Genomic DNA, 19,124 nt, shown 5'->3' on the forward strand with positions numbered 1-19,124 from the left:
CTGGACCCCTGTGAGTCAGCACCCCTAGGAGCCTAAATATCCATTAGGGGCTTAGCAAAGTACCTGGGGAGGAGTGCCCACTTAGTATATGGTTCTATGATTACTCTTATCAGTGTTGGTATCTGGCAATAGTATCTCAGGGTATTTCGCAGGGGCAGAAACTAAGGCTCACAAAACATAAAATGTGCTGATAAAGGAAATCTGGGTTCTCATCACAGTTCTGCCATTAAAGGTGAGAAGGAGGAGGAGGAAGAGGAAGAGAACAATTTTGATACTAAGGGCCACAAGAGCAAGCACGATTTCTACCATGCTTACAATCACCAGGCACACTGAACTGAATGAATGCAATAATCCTGTGAAGTGGATACTATTGTTTCCTCCCATTTTATAGATGAGGAAACCAAAGCTTTGAGAGGTTAAACAACTTGACAAGATCACGTAACAGGTAAGCAATGAGATTAGAATCTTGGTAGTCTAAGGGTCCCTGAGCCCCTGCTGTTAACCATTATGTAATATTTCCTGTCACTAACTTGTCGTGTGAGTTTGCGCAAGACACTTCCCCTAGCTGGGTCTCAATTCCCATTGCCTTGGGTTTTCATACTCCAGTAAGCCAAAGAATTGACTTGCGAAAGGCAGTAGAGGTTCCTGGGGAAGCCGAATCTCCCCCACTGGGCGCGCCAAGCTCCACCTTCCCGCATCTGAATTCCCTCCTGGCTGCCAGGGCAGCTCCCAGACTCATCTGAACATGCAAATCAGAATTAATTATTCAAGACTGGGTCTACTTTGCATACCAATTCCATTTTCTTCTGTGTGGGAAGGTTCTCACCCCTTTTAACAGTTTAGAATCATGTGCATCAGACCTCAAGAATGAAAACAAAAGTTAAAAAAAAAAGAACTGGAGGAGGAAGGGATAAATTGGTTTCTTGTGCGGGTTGTTCTCCCTGGCCCGGGGATGGGCAGGGCAGGCTGCGATGGCCTCTGCCGTTGATGGTGGACACAGGGCTCGTGAGTTTCCTGATCATGTATATCTTTGAGAATCTGATGAAAACTATGGAATCTCTCTTCCAAAAAAAAAAAAAAGTGCAAATCTACAAAATGTGGCCAACAACCATAGAGTGTTCCCTGAGAATGCTCAGCCCCGAGCCCGTGGTTAGGAAGACAGGAATGGCTCAAATCAGAAATATAGTGGAGAGGAAGGGCCGTGGGATTCCTGGGCATGCAGGTGCATCAGTAAGAGTTAAGGAAGATTCCAGAGACAGTGACCCCAACGTAGTCCAATATAGTTTCCCTGAGATGCTTAAAGACCCTTAGGGTTTTCTCTGAGCCCAAAGCAAACAAGGCCCATGTCAAGGCACCAGAGCCTTGACTGGCTCACATGAGAGCAGGTACTTAAAGGAAGATCTCTTTAGGGGCGCCTGGGTAGCTCAGTCGGTTAAGCAGCCGGCTTCAGCTCAGGTCATGATCTCACGGTTTGTGGGTTCGAGCCCCGCATCGGGCTCTGTGCTGACAGCTAGCTCAGAGTCTGGAGCCTGCTTCAGATTATGTCTCCCCCTCTCTCTGATCCTTCCCTGCTTGTGCTCTCTCTCTGTCTCTCAAAAATAATAAATTTTTTTAAAAATGCCCAACTCCTGATTTCCACTTGGGTCATGATCTCATGGTCCATGAGTTTGACCCCTGAACTGGGATCCATGCTGAAAATGCAGAGCCCACTTGGGGTTCTCTCTCTCTCTCTCTCTCTCTCTCTCTCTCTGTCCCTCCCCTGATTGTGCTCTCTCTCTCAAAATAAAAAAATAAACTTAAAAAAAGGAATATATCTTCAAACACATATCTGCAGAAGATGTAAAAATATTATTTCTAAATTATCCTATTTCATTTGATCACAACTATAAAAACCACAAGGCAGAAACAAAGATGAGAAGAAAGTACAGTTTCCATGGAAGTCATCATTGACCTGTTGCAACAGGTAATATATAACAACAGGTAATACTTTTTCATTTTTGCTGATGTTCTATATTTTTTCTATTTATTTTCTACTGAAAAGGTTTTCTTCATGAGGAAAAACACATCGTTTACACTTAAAATTACAAAGGAAGACGAGTGATTACGAGTCTCTGAAGACAGGGACAAATGGACTGTATTGAGGTATTAACAAATAAATAATAAAAGTTGGGTTAACATTCAGGAATGGCCATGATGGCCTGAAAGCGGGCGGAGGAGAGAAAGCGGGCCAGAGGAGAGAGGGAAGGATTGAACCAAAAGCTCAGAGAGAAGCAGAGAGAGCACAGCCTATGCTGGTGCTCCTCTTCTGAAAAAGAGAGAGAGAAATAATCCCACTCTGGTTTCTGACTCCCTCAGGGGATCCTACTGAGCTCTGTGACACAGATTTAATCTTTACACATGATCCTTCTCTTGCCTAGGCAGGATAAGTGGGCTTGGTCTCACGTAACCAAATAGTACCGAAGACGGCGCGAGGCCAAACAGAACAAGTGTGTCTACTCTGTGACCAGGTGTCTGTGACATCCGGGTAAGTGTGGGTGACATCTGAGAAATTATGTGTAACATCTGCATGGGTGTGTTTGTGTAACAGGCCAAGTGTGTGTAACATCCAAGCGTTTGTGACATGTTGAGAGAGTGTGTGTGTGAGATCAAAGTAAGTGTATGTAGCACTGGAATAAGTATGCATGGTTAGCTGGAGTCAATAAATGTTTAAATCTGTGACCTGTCAGTTGTAATTTCTATCAATTTCCCCTCCACAATCTGGGCTTACACTCAGCCCGAGGGTCTCATCTTTGCAAATCTCACCTGGGGCCCGGGCAGACTTTCTCTGAATGCTTTTTTGCCCAGGTCCACAGGCCTGAGGAGAGAAGGGCAGGTGGTCACGTTCTCCCTCTCCCTGCTCCTCAGGCAGTGTCAGCTGGTTCTCCACAACTCCTTTTTTTAAAACTGAAGTTTGGGCCCAGGGGGCAGGTCCCCCTTGATCTTAGCATCAGGGCAGGATCTCATCCAATGATCAAAACAAACTTTGGAGGTAATCAAGACAGTGTCAACGATTCTTACATCCAGGCCAGTAAAACTGAGGTCCACAGTGATGAAAACACTTGTCCAAGTCACATGGGTTGGGAGCAGTCAGGATTTGGACTCAATTATCTTGACTCCAGAGCCTGTGTTTTTCCCAGAATGTCACGCTCCTCTCAGATTCAGCTCTAATCTGGTCTCCGTTCACTTCCTATTTTCCCATCAAAAGCCCCCCAAGATGGGCATCTGTTGCAATAGCAATAGTGACATCAGACCCCACTTGCCAGTGGCTTTGAGCCCACAAGTATAGAGACTGACATAGGATATATGGACATTGAGCCTAAAACTGTACAAACTTACACCTGAGCAGCGCTGGGAAGACAGATTCATTCTGCTGGTTTCTTGGAATTGATCTTCCTTGGAAAACTGATGATATAGAATTGCTAAATCACAAAGCCCTGCTAAAACTGTTTTGTCAAAGCTGAAGTTGAATCCAGGAAGTCCAGGAGATTTGGCTTGGTTGAACACTTCCTGTAATGCAAGTATATTTCTGAAGCTCTACTGGGAAAATAGAAAGACTCTAGCAGCATCCAAAGAGTGCTAGAAAGGCATCTCACTTGACCAAGGCCTAGAAGAAGAATGTGTTATTTCACCAGGTGTCAAGGCTACTGGGCTATGTGGCACTGGGGAGCTGAACTTGTTTGGTGCTGTTTCCTTCCCTGTTGGCCCAATGAGACTGGCCCAGTCTGTGGGGACTCTCTGCAGTGACCAGTGAAATTGTGTGGTTAACTCCTATTCCAACCTTCAAACAATGTCTGCCTTTCCAAGAAGTAAATTCCTTCAACTGGGCTTGAAATTCCAATGGATGTGCCCTCTGGAGGGAAACCTGTTCCCAACCCCATTCCCACCCAGGGATCAGACAGAACAATACCTGTCCTTGACCTCTCAGTCTGAATAAATCCATCAGAGCCCTTCTTGAGAGCAGGATTTTTAAAAAATTTTTTATGTTTTTAATTTATTTTTGAGAGACAGAGAGAGACAGTGGGAGCAGGGAAGGATCTGAGAGAGAGGGAGATACACAATCTGAAGCAGGCTCCAGGCTCTGAGCTAGCTGTCAGCACAGAGCCCAGAGTGGAGCTCGAACCCACGAACTGTGAGATCATGACCTGAGCCGAAGCCGGACGTTCAACCAACTGAGCAACACAGGTGCCCCTCGAGAGCAGGATTTTGTGAGAAGCATGTGGGAGCATAGAAGGGACCTGGTTGAGTGGGGGAGAAGTGGAGAATGTGGAAATGCAAAGATAGTGAGCTAAAGTCTGGCAAACTGTATCAACACAATTTGCAGAAGGCCTATTCATTCACACTCAAAGTGGAGATCCTTGTGTCTGAGCACTGATGAAATGATTTCTTCATGCTGCACACAGTTGTGGGCACCTCATATCCATGACCTCTCTTAATTTCTTTTCCTTCAGGTCATGGGATGACTAGTTTGCACCTGTGAAGTAATTCATGGACTGAAAGATAAACAAAATGGCTAAGACAGACAGATGAGATAGTGACTCAAGCCCAGGGGTGCCCCTGACATTAGTTTTGAAAACATTCTCTGCCCATATTCTCCATAAACTATTTTTAATGGATCAGTTTTTATCCTGGTTGTCTTTTCCCTACTTGGCTAGGAAACAATCACATGAAAAATGGTAGATTTCTATTAGAAATAGAAGGCGAAATCACAAGCACCATTATTAATGAGGTGATTTAAAAATATATATATTCAATCAAGAGTAATTGGGGCTGAGCATAGTAAGTCATGGAAAATTATAAGCTCTGCCCACTCTAGGGCATGACTGACTATTAAAATCTTTTTCACACCATTGCCTACAAAAAGCAGCTGGGCATCATGCCACTGGGAAGGTGGCAGCAGAATGGCCTCATCCCACAAACAGGCTTGCAAAAAAGAGGACAATCAGTTGGATTGCTCAATCAAACTTAACCCTTTTTATGCCACATCAAGTGGATTTTTGACAAAGAGCAGTCAAGAGTTAACACTCTAAGAGGGAGCCAGGGAATGGCTTTTCATGTGAGAAACATTGGTTGAATGTGTCCATTGAATGCCCCCTATGCCCTTTCCATCCTAGTAATCCTATTTCCTTTCATTGTCAAAACAAATGAATGTATCCCGTCTTAGTCACCTTTCTTCATAAAGGCTGAAACTGGAATTCAAAGAAGCCAGGTTGGAGCCCAAGTCAATCTGTGGCCAAGCTGCACTTGTATATTTTGATTCTGCCCCAACAGCTCTTCTCAGACCCACAGACACCCAGCTTCCTCATTCTGCATCTCAGCCACGGTTTAATAATGACCAACAAACTTCAGTTAATCAGAACTCCTGGCATATTCTTTAATACTCTCCATTTCAGCTAGAATTAAGGAGAAAACTCTTCAATTTCCACCTTGGTAATTGATAAATTTGGAAGCCATTCTGGGTATCTTTCCTGTATTGGCCTATACAAAGAACATGGTGAATTTGAGTCTTTCTAGAAAGGAAATACTTGCACAAATAATCTCGTTGAACATGTTTCTCACCATCCAGGACTATGAGTGTTTGAAATCCCAGAATCCCTGGAGGTCCAAGTTCTCTTCACTGGCCCCTGTCTTCCTTACACTTCTTCCTTTTGCTGCCCTTCTATCTTATAGCTTAAGACCCAATAAGAGGCAGAGACTTGTCCAACTTCAATATGGACTGATCCTAGCATGTATCTTTTCTTTCTTGCTAATAAATCCATAAGATGAGGGTGCTTCATTGTGTTGTACTTCATATTTTTAAAATAAGCAGAAGGAAAACAAAAATTCTATTTCATTGAAGAGTTTAATTAGCTAGGATATGTTTTGTCAAGGTTAGAGGTCATGACAGAACGAACTCTTAACCAAGAGTAAGTTAACAAAGGTTCTAGCCTCAAATTCACTCTTACATGTATAATCATGGGATATTTATTTAACCTCTCTGAGTATCAGCGTCTTCACCTTCAGGTGGAACTAATGATACCTACTTTGCAAGATGGTTGTGAAGCTCAAGTAATATAATGAGTATGAAAATATTTAAACATTGAGATGTGCCTTGTGCCTATGACTTGGCCCAATAGAATCCCAACCTTTGATACATGGAATTGGAGCATTACCAGGACCATAAATGGAATGGCATGAAAAGAGCAAAGGCTTTGAGATCAGACTGGTGCTGGTTCAAATGGTGCATCTACCACTTGCTAGTTGAATGTCTGTGAACAAATTAATAATGCCTGTGGAGTCTCAGTTTTGAAAAACCAAGTAACTGAAAAAAGCAATACTTTTCTCCCTGAGTTATGGAAAGGACTACAATGGTGTGCCAGGAAGTGTTTAACAATGAGCTTTCTGAACTAAAAAAACCCTGGTTGATAGAGTTTGCCGGATCCTGTTGTGTAAATACTCTCACCCCAGCCACTTCCAGTTCCTAACATGGCGTCGCTAGATGCCGAATGTGCCCACTTGGCTCTTCCAAGCCAACCTGAGCCAGCACCAGCCCACCTCTCCTATTAGATGAGTTAATGAATGTGAAGACCCAGGACAGGTTTCCCATTTACTAGAAAATCACAAATGTACATTGGCTTTATTTTGCTTGAGCCCTATCCTCCAAGTCCCAGAATCTGAGACACTGAGATGAGCTGCAGAGGGAAAATCTATAAGTGGATTCATGCTTAGAGTAAAGGAAATGGAGGTGATAACTGGAGGGAAGGAGCATCCTAGCGCTGAAGTGACAACCAGGTACCACAGGAAGATAACCAGCAGGAGGGGAAGGTCTCCTTCCTCCAAGCCCTGGATACAGTGAAGGACTGGAATTCAAACCCAGCCTAGCCTTGGTATCACCCAGATACTCTTCATTCCACCATCACCTAGGTAACTGGGGCAGCGTGCGATTAGTTGCATGGCAACAATGCCCATTCCTCTACTCCTATACACATCCTCAGCCCCTCACCCCTGTGACATTCCCTCCCCACAGGCCACTGCCTGTCCCACCAACACAACTCTCTACTGCCACTCCTAGACCCTGGTTAAGCCAGTCCCAGGGGCCACTTAACCAAAGTACACCTGACCAGAAATCCATACGTCTGCTTGTTCTCATAGAAGAAAAGCACCAGAGACAAAGAGTCCAGATCAAGAGCCGGGTCTGGGAGTCCAGTGTCAGCTCCACGGAAGACCAGCAGCTGCAAGCCCTTGGGTGGGTTGCTTGACTTCTCTTGAGTTTTTGTTTCTGCATCCCCCAAGGAGATTTTCCTCCCATTCGTATGTTCTGGATTTTCTTTCATGTGCAAAATGAGGGATTACAATGCATGCTAGGCCGATACACAAGTTATCCCTGGCCTGTGTATGAAGAGTCCTCTGACACCCATCAAGTGCAAGGGGAGAGGAGGTGATTATTATAATCGCCTGCAATGCTGGCATCATATAAACTTCCAGCCTCTCCAGAGTTCCCCCAAAGCTAGGCTGATGCCTTGGCACCAGGAAACCAAGGGATGAGTGAAGTCCTCTTCCAGGACAAAGCAGGTGACATGTTCTAATGGATTCTGAAGAGGGTTTGTGTTCCTGCCCTAAACCATTGTAGCGCCATTTGTACAGGCGGCCCGGAAGCCTGCCCAATGGCTCAGGCTCTCCGAGAGGAAAATTGGCAGCTCTGGGAAGTGAGCAGCTCTCAGGTTGGACTTGATTAGGGACCAATTTGGGCCTGTTAGCCGAGCCTCCAGTATCATCTCAGCCAATTACTGGCCCAGCCTGGCTTGCAGCTGGCTGCTCCTTCCAGGCTGGACACTTTTATTTCTAGCAGAGCTTTCCCTGCGCCTGAGGCAAGAGACCAGGGTGACTGTAGCCCATTAAAAAGATGGAGAGAGAAATAACTCCACTCAGTAAGGTAACGGTGTGGGTGGGGCTGGAGCTGGAGCTTTAATTAAAAAAAAAAAAAAAACCCTCAATAAACAGTCTTGTGCCTGGCGTGTAATAAGTATGGGAATTTATAAACTCTCTCAGCTACAGGGCTCTGATGGCTATTAAACCTCGCGTCTGGCAGAGGAATTCTGGCCTTATGGGCAAACTGTGTTCTTTACCTCTGCCAAGCCAAACAAGCTGGCAACAGGAGGGAGATGGGTGGGACCCACTGAGACAGCCCCTCAATCCTTTAAGAGCTTCTGGGGTCAGGCTACCCCCAAACTGTGCTGGCCCTCAGGAAAGCCAGAATCTGCCAAAGGCTCTCCTATCTTGCCCCTTCCCTTGACTCTGCAGAAACCAGGCACTCATTGCTGCCTCCCTCCAGCTAAAGCATTGCTCCCAGGAATGCAAGCAAGAAGGGTCAACCTCAGAATAATGTGTTAGTTGCCCCCTCTTCCAATTCCCCGGGGCTGGCATGGCCTTGTATATTTAACATCCTCATCATGGCTTTTAAAGTATCCCCCACCATCTAATCCTTTCTTACCATTCCTTGCCACGTTCTGCTTCCCACTTATCCTCCGTGCACTCTCTGTACTGTCTCTTGCCTTTGAACCTCTGTTTTTGCTGTCCCTTCTGCCTCAAGACCCACTTCCTCCTATTCTTGCCTGGCATGGAGCAGTCTTACGAAGTGGACCCTCAGGCCAACCTAGACTTGGAATCCCCGATCACCAGCTGTGTCACGTTTTAGGTAGGTTTAACCTATTAATACCTCAGCCTCTTCAATGATAAAATGGAGATTATGACACCTACCTCACAGGGCAATTGTAAAGATTGAGTGGGTGTGTGTGTGTGTGTGTGTGTGTGTGTGTGTGTGTGCACGTGCATGGTGTTTGGCACACAGTATGCATTACATAGCTATTTGTTGTAAAAGTCAGCAAACTATGGCCTTCAGGCCAACTCCATCTACTTGTTTATGTATGAATAAAGTTTTATTGGTGCACAGTGTCGGCCACACCCATTTGTTTCTATAGTGTCCAGGACTGCTTCCTGCTGCAGTGGCAGGGCTGAGCAGTTGTGATAGCAACTGTATGGCCCCCAAAACCCAAATAATATACTATCTGCCTCCTTACAGAACAGTTGTGTTGCACCTTCCTTTAACAGCTAATCAAGATGCTGATTCTAACACCCCCCACACACCCCTAGGCTGCATCCTTTCTGTGCCCAGGCCCACCCCATCCTTTTCCTTTCACACACTTAGCACCACCATGATCTGCTGCAGGGTCTATTTCCATCACTGGACCATGTATGACCCCTTGGAGGGAAGGAGCCACTTTTTCTTCACTTGTTTTTCTCCCACAGGTCATAGCGAACAAATTATGAATAACAGAAGAATGAGGAAGTGACCATTTCTTAAGCTCCAGAGACACTCAAATACAAGCCCAGTAAGCTGAACAATGCTGCCCCATTGGGCATGAAGCAGACCCAGTTTGCTGAGTTGGGGTTGTTGGGACATTTACAGAAAAAGCCTTAGCCTTGTCTGATTCTTGTCCGTGCTCCCCAAGCCAGAGCCATTTCAAATTTAAAAAGCTTCAAAAACATGAGGTGATGAGGGAGAAGAAAGAACCACCTTGATATCCCCACAGAAGTTTTCACCATTATCAGTGCTAAGTGTTACAACCTCTCATTTCTCCTTCGTCACCATCTTTAGCTAACTTTGGTGTAGTGCTAGTTATTCACATGAGGTTTGAAGGAGTGGGTGGTGATGAGGCAGGAAGGCGAAACCCAATGGGAAATAACCCTGGGACATGGTTATTATATTATATATAACACTATATATTATAGCAATTGCCAAGTCATAAGTAGGCTAAGAAAATAGAAAGATGGCCAAGTCTGAGGTTTTCTAGAACTTTCTTCTGCCTAGACTTTAGTCAAGAAAAGGAGAATATCTAAGCTTGATGATAAAAGTAATAGGAGAAAAGTTTTTTTTTTTAGGAGAAAAGATGTCATGACCTTGATGAACACATTCACACAAGCAAACGCTACTAATTCACAGTCTTGAAAGAAATTATTCCTTTGACACCAGATCTGGGATATTCTCTATGCCTCATAGAGAGAAGGAGGGGATTTAGTGATGCACAGGTGAACAAATACAGATAAAAAAGGAGCCTCCTTCCCTGCCTTCAGGGAGCCCGTCATCTAATGAGAGGTTAAACCAGTAGGACTGTAATCGTCTTTATAAACCTGAGTGAAAACCCAGCCGACAACGTGCGCAGTGAACCCCAGAGACTCAGTCAGTTCCTATTAATGGGAAACCTCAGTTTAACCAAAGATTCCCCGCCAGTGACGCACTGACTGTAAGCAATATTCGAAACAATAAAACCTCCTGTAACAGGAAAAGAATTCAAAGAAGCCCTTGGGAATCTTTGTAAAAATGTTGGGCCTATTTAAGTACTTGCTGCAGAGGTGAGGACCCCAGCACACGGGGCAAAAGATTAGGTGAGATGTGACTTCAACAAAGTTACCAAGCGGACCAAGGGCCGCAGAAATCCCGGAACTGAAAGGCACAACAAACTCAGTATTTTCTCAGTTGGACCCCTTGGAATGTTTCTAGATATTTTACCTGGAAATCATCACATAGGTGTTTTTACATTAGAATCATTTGTGTGTTAACATGTAGTATGACTCTTAGAAAGGAATAGAATAGACTGCATGCCATTTCTTTTCATTTTTTAATTTTTTTAATGTTTATTTTTGAGACAGAGACAGAGCACGAACAAGGGAGGGGCAGAAAGAGAGGGAGACACAGAATCTGAGACAGGCTCTAGGCTCTGAGCTGTCAGCACAGAACCTGACACAGGGCTCAAACCCACAAACCGCAAGATCATGACCTGAGCCGAAGTCGGACGCTTAAACTGACTGAGCCACGCAGGTGCCCCTATATGGCATTTCTTAAATATCATACATGTATTTGACCAGGAAACATGTTTTCTACAGTATCATCCTGCTCTTAGGTTCTGAGTGGACAATGATAAAGGTGTTGGTAGTATTGTGAACCTCCTGAATAGAGAGTCAATACCATCTCTTTTGGTTAGTGCTGGTGCCCAGGACACAACCTGGCAGAACCCATTATTTTTTAACATTAGAAATATTAGTGGCTTGGAACCAACTTCAGGTCAAGAAGCTGATGTTCTGAGCTTAGGTCACAGATATATCATAGCCTCAGGCCACCATAGACTTTCCGTAGCACAGAGAAGGCACAGAGTTTCAATAAGCTTCTCCAATCTCCAGACTCCAAAGGAACTCAATTTAGAACACAGTGCTTCCCAACAAACTTATATAGCTTGTCCCATCAGCTTCCAATAAAGGCTCCTCATCCGTAAGAGATTACTGAATCAGATTCTTCTGAAATGGCCTGGGCCGATGGACCCTCTCCAGTTCATGGCTCCCCGGATGCAGCCAGTACACATGGAGAATGTCGTGTGTCAATTTCATCTGAAGTTAGCAGGCTTTCTTGACTGCTAACACTCTAGAGAATGTTTTGGTGGATGCACTTGGGGCAGATATAAATATGTTTCTAATAATCTCATGAACAAATTTCTATAACATTCTTACTATTTCTTTAAAAAAATTTTTTAACATTGATTTATTTTTGAGAGACAGAGGAAGAGCAGGGGAAGGGCAGAGAGAGAGAAAGAGACAGAATCTGCACAGAGCCTGATGCGGGGCTCAAACTCACAAACCATGAAATCATGACCTGAGCCGATATCGGCCGCTTCACCAATTGAGCCAACCAGGCATCCCATATAACATTCTTTATTAAAGTGCCTGAAGATTATAGAAATTCTTTTATTGGATACATTAATTTCTTCTTGAAACTTCTCAACATATCAACTTGAAACAAATCATCTGAATTCTGCAGTTTCATTTAAGTATGTTAATAATCATAGGTAAACAAACCCAAGGCTGAAATTGTCTACAAAGAATGGAGGGCAGCTTGTTGGAGGTTCACAAACACAATGTAGATAATTATACACTAAAGTACTTAACCTTGCGAACACACAGAAAATTTACAAAGATCAATTGCTCATAAAAAAAAAAAAAAGAAAAAACTCATCAAATGAGAGAGTTATCTAGCAAATGGTTAGAAAACTTGATGGGAATTCCTTTGATAACACCATTTTGATTTGATTAGTTGTACTATTTTTATATCTTCAGTAAAGAGAATTTGATTATACCACTGAGCTCCTTTCCTGCAGAAATATTACAAACCCATTAGTGGCTAAGAAGAAAGTGAAGAAGGAGAATTCGAATACAATTTTTAAATTACAGCTTACTCTTCTCTCTCTTCTCCTTGTTTTTTTAAAATGATACCAGTTTGTGAAACTTTCATAACACAACACCACAGACTGGGTGAGAAATTTATTTTCTCACAGTTCTGGATACCAGAAGTCAGTAATCAAAATATTGGCAGGGCCGCTTACTTCCGAGGCCGCTGCTTGGCTTGTACGTGGCTCTCCCTGTGCCTTCAAATGGTCTTCCCTCTGCATCTGCCTGTGTCGGAAGTTCTCTTCTTCTAAGGACACCAGTCATATTGGATGAGGGCCCACCCTAGCAACCTCATTTCAGTATGATTACATCTTTAAAGACCCCAATCCAAATATAGTCACATGCTAAAGTACTAGAAGCTAGGACTTCAAAATAGGAATCTGGTGGCAGGGTAGGGAGTAGTGGAGGACACAATTAAGCCCAGACCATTAGTAGATACTACCTTTTCTTCCTCTATTTCTTAAAGAAGAGACTATCACTGCCTTAAAATTTTTCCTCTTAAATATTCACATTTACACTCCCCGAATCTGTCACCAGTATCAGATTACAAATATTTCTTTTCTTTTTATTTTTGAGAGAGAGAGAAAGGGCACAAGCAAGGGAGGGGTAGAGAGAGAGGAGGACACAGAATCCTTAGCAGGCTCCAGGCTCTGAGCTGTCGGCACTGAGCCCAATGTGGGGCTTGAACTCATGAGCTGTGAGATCATGACCTGAGCCAAAGTCAGGTGCTTAACTGATTGAGGCACCCAGATGCCCCAAATAACAAATATTTCTGTTGATGTTTTAACATCTTTATAACTGGACATTTGTACCTCTTAATTCCCTATTTCTACTGACTTTTATCTCCTAAATTTCTCTCTTATTTCCCTGCTTCAAGTCCTCATCATCCCTCACTCAAATTCCTGCAGCAGCTTTCCCCCTGACTTCTACCAACATTCAGCTCCCAGAATAATCTTTCTACATAAAAATCCCATAGCCACATCTATCTAAAACCTTTCCTGAATATTTACACATCCAGAATTCTAAGAAACCATAAATTACACTCCTGTGGATTTATCCAAAGGAAAGAATTAGAAAATTACACAATATTTTTGTTATAGAATTGTTTACAGCAGAGAAAATTGGAAATCAAACAAATCCTCAATAATGGAGGACTGGCTAACGAAAATCTAGATGTGCATCTGTGCAGTAAGATACTCCTCAGCCATAAGAGGGATGAGACCAAGGCATACATTTGAAGACAATGAAAGCATGCCTGTCATATATTAATTTATTTTTTCAAAGCTGAATAAGTAGTTGTATACATAGTATGTTCTTATTTAAAGTTTTATTTATTGGTTTTTGAGAAAGAAAGAGAGAGAGGACTCATGAGAGTGGGGGAGGAGCAGAGAGAGAGAGAGAGAGAGAGAGATTGCAAGAGAGAGAAAACCCCAAGCAGGCTCCACACTGTCAGGACAGAGCCCTATGTGGGTTCAACCCCATGAACTGTGAGATCATGATCTGAGCCAAAATCAAGAGTTGGATGTTTAACTGACTGAGCCATCCAGGTGCCCCAGTATGGTCTTATTTAAAATATAGATTGGGGGCACCTGGGTGGCTCAGTCATTTGAGCGTCCGACTTCCGCTCAGGTCATGATCTCACAGTTTGTGAGTTCGAGCCTCTTGTTGGGCTCTGTGCTGACAGTTCAGAGCCTGGAGCCTGCTTCAGATTCTGTGTCTCCCTCTCCCTCTGCCCTTCCCATGCTCACACTCTGTCTCTCTCTATAAACATTAAAAAAATAAAATAAAATAATAAAATATAGATTGATGAAAGATGGGTAGATTGAGAGAAAGATAGATAAGTGGACTGACAGAATTCAGGAAACATGTAGATCAAATTGTTACCAGTGCAGGGGTGCCTGGGTGGCTCAGTCTGTTGAACATCCCACTTAGACTCAGGTGTTCAGGTCAGGATCTCATGGGCTCAGGTCATGGGCTCATGGTTCATGGGTTCAAGCCCCACGTCAGGCTCTGAGCTGTCAGCACAGAGCCTGGACCCCACTTTGGATACTGTGTCTCCCTCTTTCTCTCTACCCTCCCTTCCCTCAAAAATTAACATTTAAAACATTTTTAAATTTTGTTACTAGTGGTTATCTTTGGTGGTATTATAAATGTTACTTTTGTATATCTGTATTATCTAATTCTTCAAAGTAAATGTATTTGCTCACGTAACAAAGAAATTAAAGTTTCAATAGAAAAACTCTCATGCTTGCTTTGGCAACACATATACTAAATAGAAAAACTCTGCTAATCCCCCTCCACCCCCCACCTTCCTCGCAGATATAAGGTCAAGCTTCTTAGATTGACACTGGAGCTAGACTACCTTTTCAAGTGCACATCCTGTTACCCACTCACCTACTGGAGTAGCAAGCCCTACTCCATTTCATTACCCACTATTCCCCTGGCATGTAAGGCTGTCTTCTACCCCTATAACTTTCTAATATGTTTTTCTCACTCCAACTGAAGTATCTTTCACTTTTTGAATGGCAAACTCCTATTCATCCTTTAAAACCCATATCAAACATCACCTCTTTTGTGAAGGTTTCCCTACCCGTCAAGACACAGCTGCTTCCAGTTCTGGGTCCCCACAGTTCTTTGTTTATGCTTCAATCTCAGCTTGTAACTTCTTTCATCTTGATTATTTTTTATGTTCCTTTCACTATTTTGTGGGAACTTCAAAGACTACATTAGGATCGTAGGAGTTAAAAAGCCCAGGAGAAGTTGAGAGTGGGAGGATTAAAGGAAGTCTTTAGAACTCAGACTCAGTCCCCTTTCTGTAAGGCAAGTTTTTTTTTTGACCATCCTTACCCTTGCCTCAGGCTACACCAGGTCCCTCTTCTGTTATCTGTCTGTGCCTTCCTGCCAGCCTCCTCCCTGAGACTATTTTTTTCCATGGGGCAGGATCCATGCACGCTCCATCACACCTCCAGGACTCATCACTGTAGGCAGTCAGCTATTTCTTGAATAGATGAATGAGTGAGTAATGTGCCCAGCCTAGAACCTGGCCCACAAGAGTCTTTAGGCTTCCCTTCCTCTGGTGTTATAAAATCTGAATAGTCCACATTGCTCTGTGCCTTAAAAGTCCTTGCCCTCTCCGGGAGACCCTAGAAGAAATCACATCACTGCTCTCATTCAGAATGATTTTGAAATATTTCCACGAGAGACCATTCTCCTGAGGCTGGAGGAGGCTCTGGCTCATGCCCTGTAATGGACTGTGACATTTCTTTATAGCTCTTCCAGGAAGGACCCCTTGCAGGACCATGAAGAAGAGTATGGACAAGAATATATGCAGGAGAATAAAAAAAAAAAGGACCGAAGGTAATATAATAAAGTGTTAACACTGACTTTCTCAGGATGTTAGGACAGTGTGAAATATCCTTCTCCACACATTCCTGTAATTTAAAATTTTTTCAATAGCCAACGTACATTGCATTTATAATAATAAAACAGCATTTATAAAAGGAAAAGCCCAGCCCTGGTATGTCTGCAATGATGCCTGAGTAAATTTCAGATTGCTTTTCATCACTGACGTACACGACAGAATCCCACGCCCTTAGAAGCAAGCCCTTATTGGACAGCTGAGTGGGATGCAAAGGGAGTGCAAAGGACCTCGGAGCAATCTTCTTCCTAGCTTGTGGGCTACCCACCTGACTGGGGACAGATCAGAATCTGAAAGCCAGGGCCAAATAAGCCTTCATTGGTCCCCAAGCCAAGGAAAGCTCCCTGAGCCTCAAGGTGAAGGTCACTGCCTTCAGAAGCGGAAAGAGTTCTCGGCATCCCTGCAAATATTTGAGAACAGTTTTCCTGGCCTCCACTCTCAGGCGGTTTGGTTTTGTTTCACTTTTGCCAGATTAAACCTCCCTCACTTGCTTCAACCAATCCTATTCATATGAACTTATTCCATCACTGGTTACTTTCATTGGCCGCAGCTCCCAGTTTCAACCATCACTCTTAAAATATGCCTCCCAATTTGTCTTAACCATGACAGGCTGCATTAGGGCCATCACTTCTCTTGCTCAGAACACTGTACACTCATTAATCTTAAGATCCAGCTACAGCGAAGAGGTTAAGAGCAAAGGGTCTGGAACCAGACTGCCTGATTCAAATCCCAGCTCTAACACTGTGTGACACTGACCAAACTCTTGGACATCTCTGTGCCTGAGAGCAAAGGGTGAGAGTAATAGTTCCTACCCCAGAGGGCAGCTAGGAGGTTAATGGGGTGCATCCATGGAAGGTCTTCAGAACACTCCCGGGCACACAGAGGGTGAGGCTAGCATTAACTCTTATTATGACTGGAACCACAGTTGTCCATTTAGGTCCTTCTGTTTCGTGTGTGTGAGGAGACAGGAGTTTAGCTTCTAAACCTCCACACTGACTGATGTGAGGATTAAAGTCAAACCCCTTCAGACATTGGACTTTCCCCATTCTGGAATCTTGCAATTGATTTTTGAGCCAGGAGGCAGCAAAATGAATTTACATATTTCCCGAAGAAATTCTCGAGACAAAGTGAGAGAGGGGCAGAGAAAGAACAGTGACAGGGAGAGACGCAGATAGAGAAGCAGAACAGATTGAAACTGCTAGCCTGGCATCAGGAATGAGGGCCTTGGAAAAGCTGTTCATTTCCCAGCTGAGTGTTTTTGGTTTTTTTCCTTTTGGTGAAGTCCTTTTTCTCATTTGTGTTCATACTTCCCCCTCTTGCGGCTGATGAGAAAATCACAAGCGCTCTGTGCCTTCCAGTGGATTTCAAAGCCGGTGAACAATCAAGGCTGGCAGTTGTGGCCAAGGCAGCTGGGTCAAACCCAGGGAGGGAGGCCAGCCTGTGCAGCAGCCACATACACATCACCTGCTCCTCAGCCAAGTGTCACCTGAGGAGAAGGAACCGGCTCCCCTCTCACATCTTTGGAGGAAGAGCTCCAGCAATAAGCACCAGTTCCTCCCGGGAGGAGGGGGCATGGGCTCATCTGGGGACAGGCCAGTGTCAGAGAAAACTGATCCCAGCAAATCAAAAGGAGAACCGAACCCCTCATTGCTCATAGCCACTCTTCCAAGTCATCCCTGTGCCGTTGTCACACAGCGACCTACACCCAATGCCCGTCCTTCTAGAACTAGGATAAATGGCACCCTTTTCGTGATCATTTTACCAGCCTCTCCCCAGCTGCTTACCTCAGTGCAAGTGTTTTCTCTTCTTCCTCGGCACAGTCTTATTTCGGACTCTCATGTGGCACTGGCCAGGTCTGCTTCTATTGCAATTGTGTGTGTCTTTGTCAGAGGCCCCTGCTGCCCCCCGCCCCCCACCCCCGGCAAAACAGCAAAGAGGAAAAGGAAGAGGCTGGGTTTTAATCTCCAAAGACCCAGCCTCCAGAACAGGGCCTGTGGCAAAGGAGGTGCTTAAGAAACATTCGAGGAATGTTCTTTGGTCATGCACAGATGTCTCTGTTCCATGATGGAGGGGCCAGGTGAGGCTGGATCTGAGGGTACACCAGTCCCAAAGTGCATGCATTCCTTTCCAGGAGGACTTTCCAGATAAAGATAGTTGTAGTTATCTATGTCTCCATCTCAAATGTATAACCCACCTGCAGTTGGAAAGTATTTAAATGATTGCTGCAACTTATTTTTAAGTGATTCCAAAGAAAAGGATGGAAAAGAGAAGGGAAGGAAGAGAGGAGAAGAAGGAAAAAGGAAGATAAAGAAGAGGAGGGGATGAAGAAGTGGGTGGGGGAGGATAGAGAGGAAGAAGATTGCAAAAAACCACAATCAGTGAATCTAGTTGCAGGATACGTGGATAGCCATTGCATCATTCTTTCCATTTTTCTGTAGTCTTAAAATTTTTCAAAACGTACATTTGAGGAAAATGCAAATAATGTATTTAAAAATCATTGGCAAGTTTGAAAATGAAGTAAATAACAGAGTAAGAAATAAAATCAGAGTAAGAAATAAAATCAGAGTAAGAAATAAAACAAAAAATAATTTTGTCAGCCTGGGAGCCATGAATGGGCTTTAAGGGTTACAGACCTCAGGATATGTCAAGTCCAAGTACTATTAGTACCTTCTCTAGAGAGGAAGTTTGTATCTTTCATTAGATTCCTAAGGGATTTATAATATCCCTATACCTCAAAAATGTTAAAATAATAAGCTACAGGGAACCCAGAGAGTCACTATTACCAGACACAGGAGAAACAGTTGAACTGTAAAAATGACCAAAGTCGTCAAATTTCAGAGACAAGACATGCCTCAGGGATCATGCAGCCCAGACCTCTACATCCAGATGGGAAACTAAGTCCAAAGAAAGGTCAGTGAGTTTGACTCCAACAAATTTAACATGTTTCCCTGGCTTATAAATGACAACTGGGCTCACAATGCTGTCCTTATGTCACGGGGAATTTTTCTCCCCCAGAAACGCCATCCTGAAACACCTTACTAGACAATGGCCGTTTGTCGGGCCTCCTAGGCAAGGACATGGCGGCATCTTTGTTCTGAGCTGGATGACCGCATTCTTCCAGAGCTGATGGCAAAGGAAGCTTTGTCGTGAGGTTGGAGGTGCGTCAGTGATATCAGGGACACTCTCAGCTGTAGGGTAGAAGCAGGCCACTAACTAAGATTGATGGATGGCTCGAGCCCTGGCAGGCCAAACACAATGCGGGGCCGGCCAAGTGGGGGAAAAATTAGTTTGCAAGATTAGGACGTATTAACACAAGTCAGACAACTGTCATGTCACAGCTCTTCACCGTAATGCTGATTGGCAGGCAAGCATTCCTGATTCTGATGGCCACGGACGCAGGGCGTCTGCAATCTGTCTC

The 19,124-nt window shown here is 44.0% G+C and overlaps 1 long non-coding RNA gene across 2 annotated transcripts; it reads left to right on the forward strand.

Annotated features, from left to right (window-relative positions):
- Positions 1-238: 238 nt before the first annotated feature.
- LOC115272330 lies at positions 239-9,388 on the forward strand. 2 transcript variants are annotated; one of them, XR_003900363.1, is made up of 4 exons: positions 239-445; positions 2,042-2,142; positions 2,418-2,524; positions 9,322-9,388. It is a non-coding gene; the product is annotated as an uncharacterized LOC115272330 (long non-coding RNA). The 2 variants fall into 2 exon arrangements; XR_003900362.1 differs by lacking the exon at positions 9,322-9,388 and adding an exon at positions 7,168-7,316.
- The last annotated feature ends 9,736 nt before the right edge of the window (positions 9,389-19,124 follow it).

Source organism: Suricata suricatta, chromosome 11, assembly GCF_006229205.1.
Source record: "Suricata suricatta isolate VVHF042 chromosome 11, meerkat_22Aug2017_6uvM2_HiC, whole genome shotgun sequence".
Taxonomy (NCBI): domain Eukaryota; kingdom Metazoa; phylum Chordata; class Mammalia; order Carnivora; family Herpestidae; genus Suricata; species Suricata suricatta.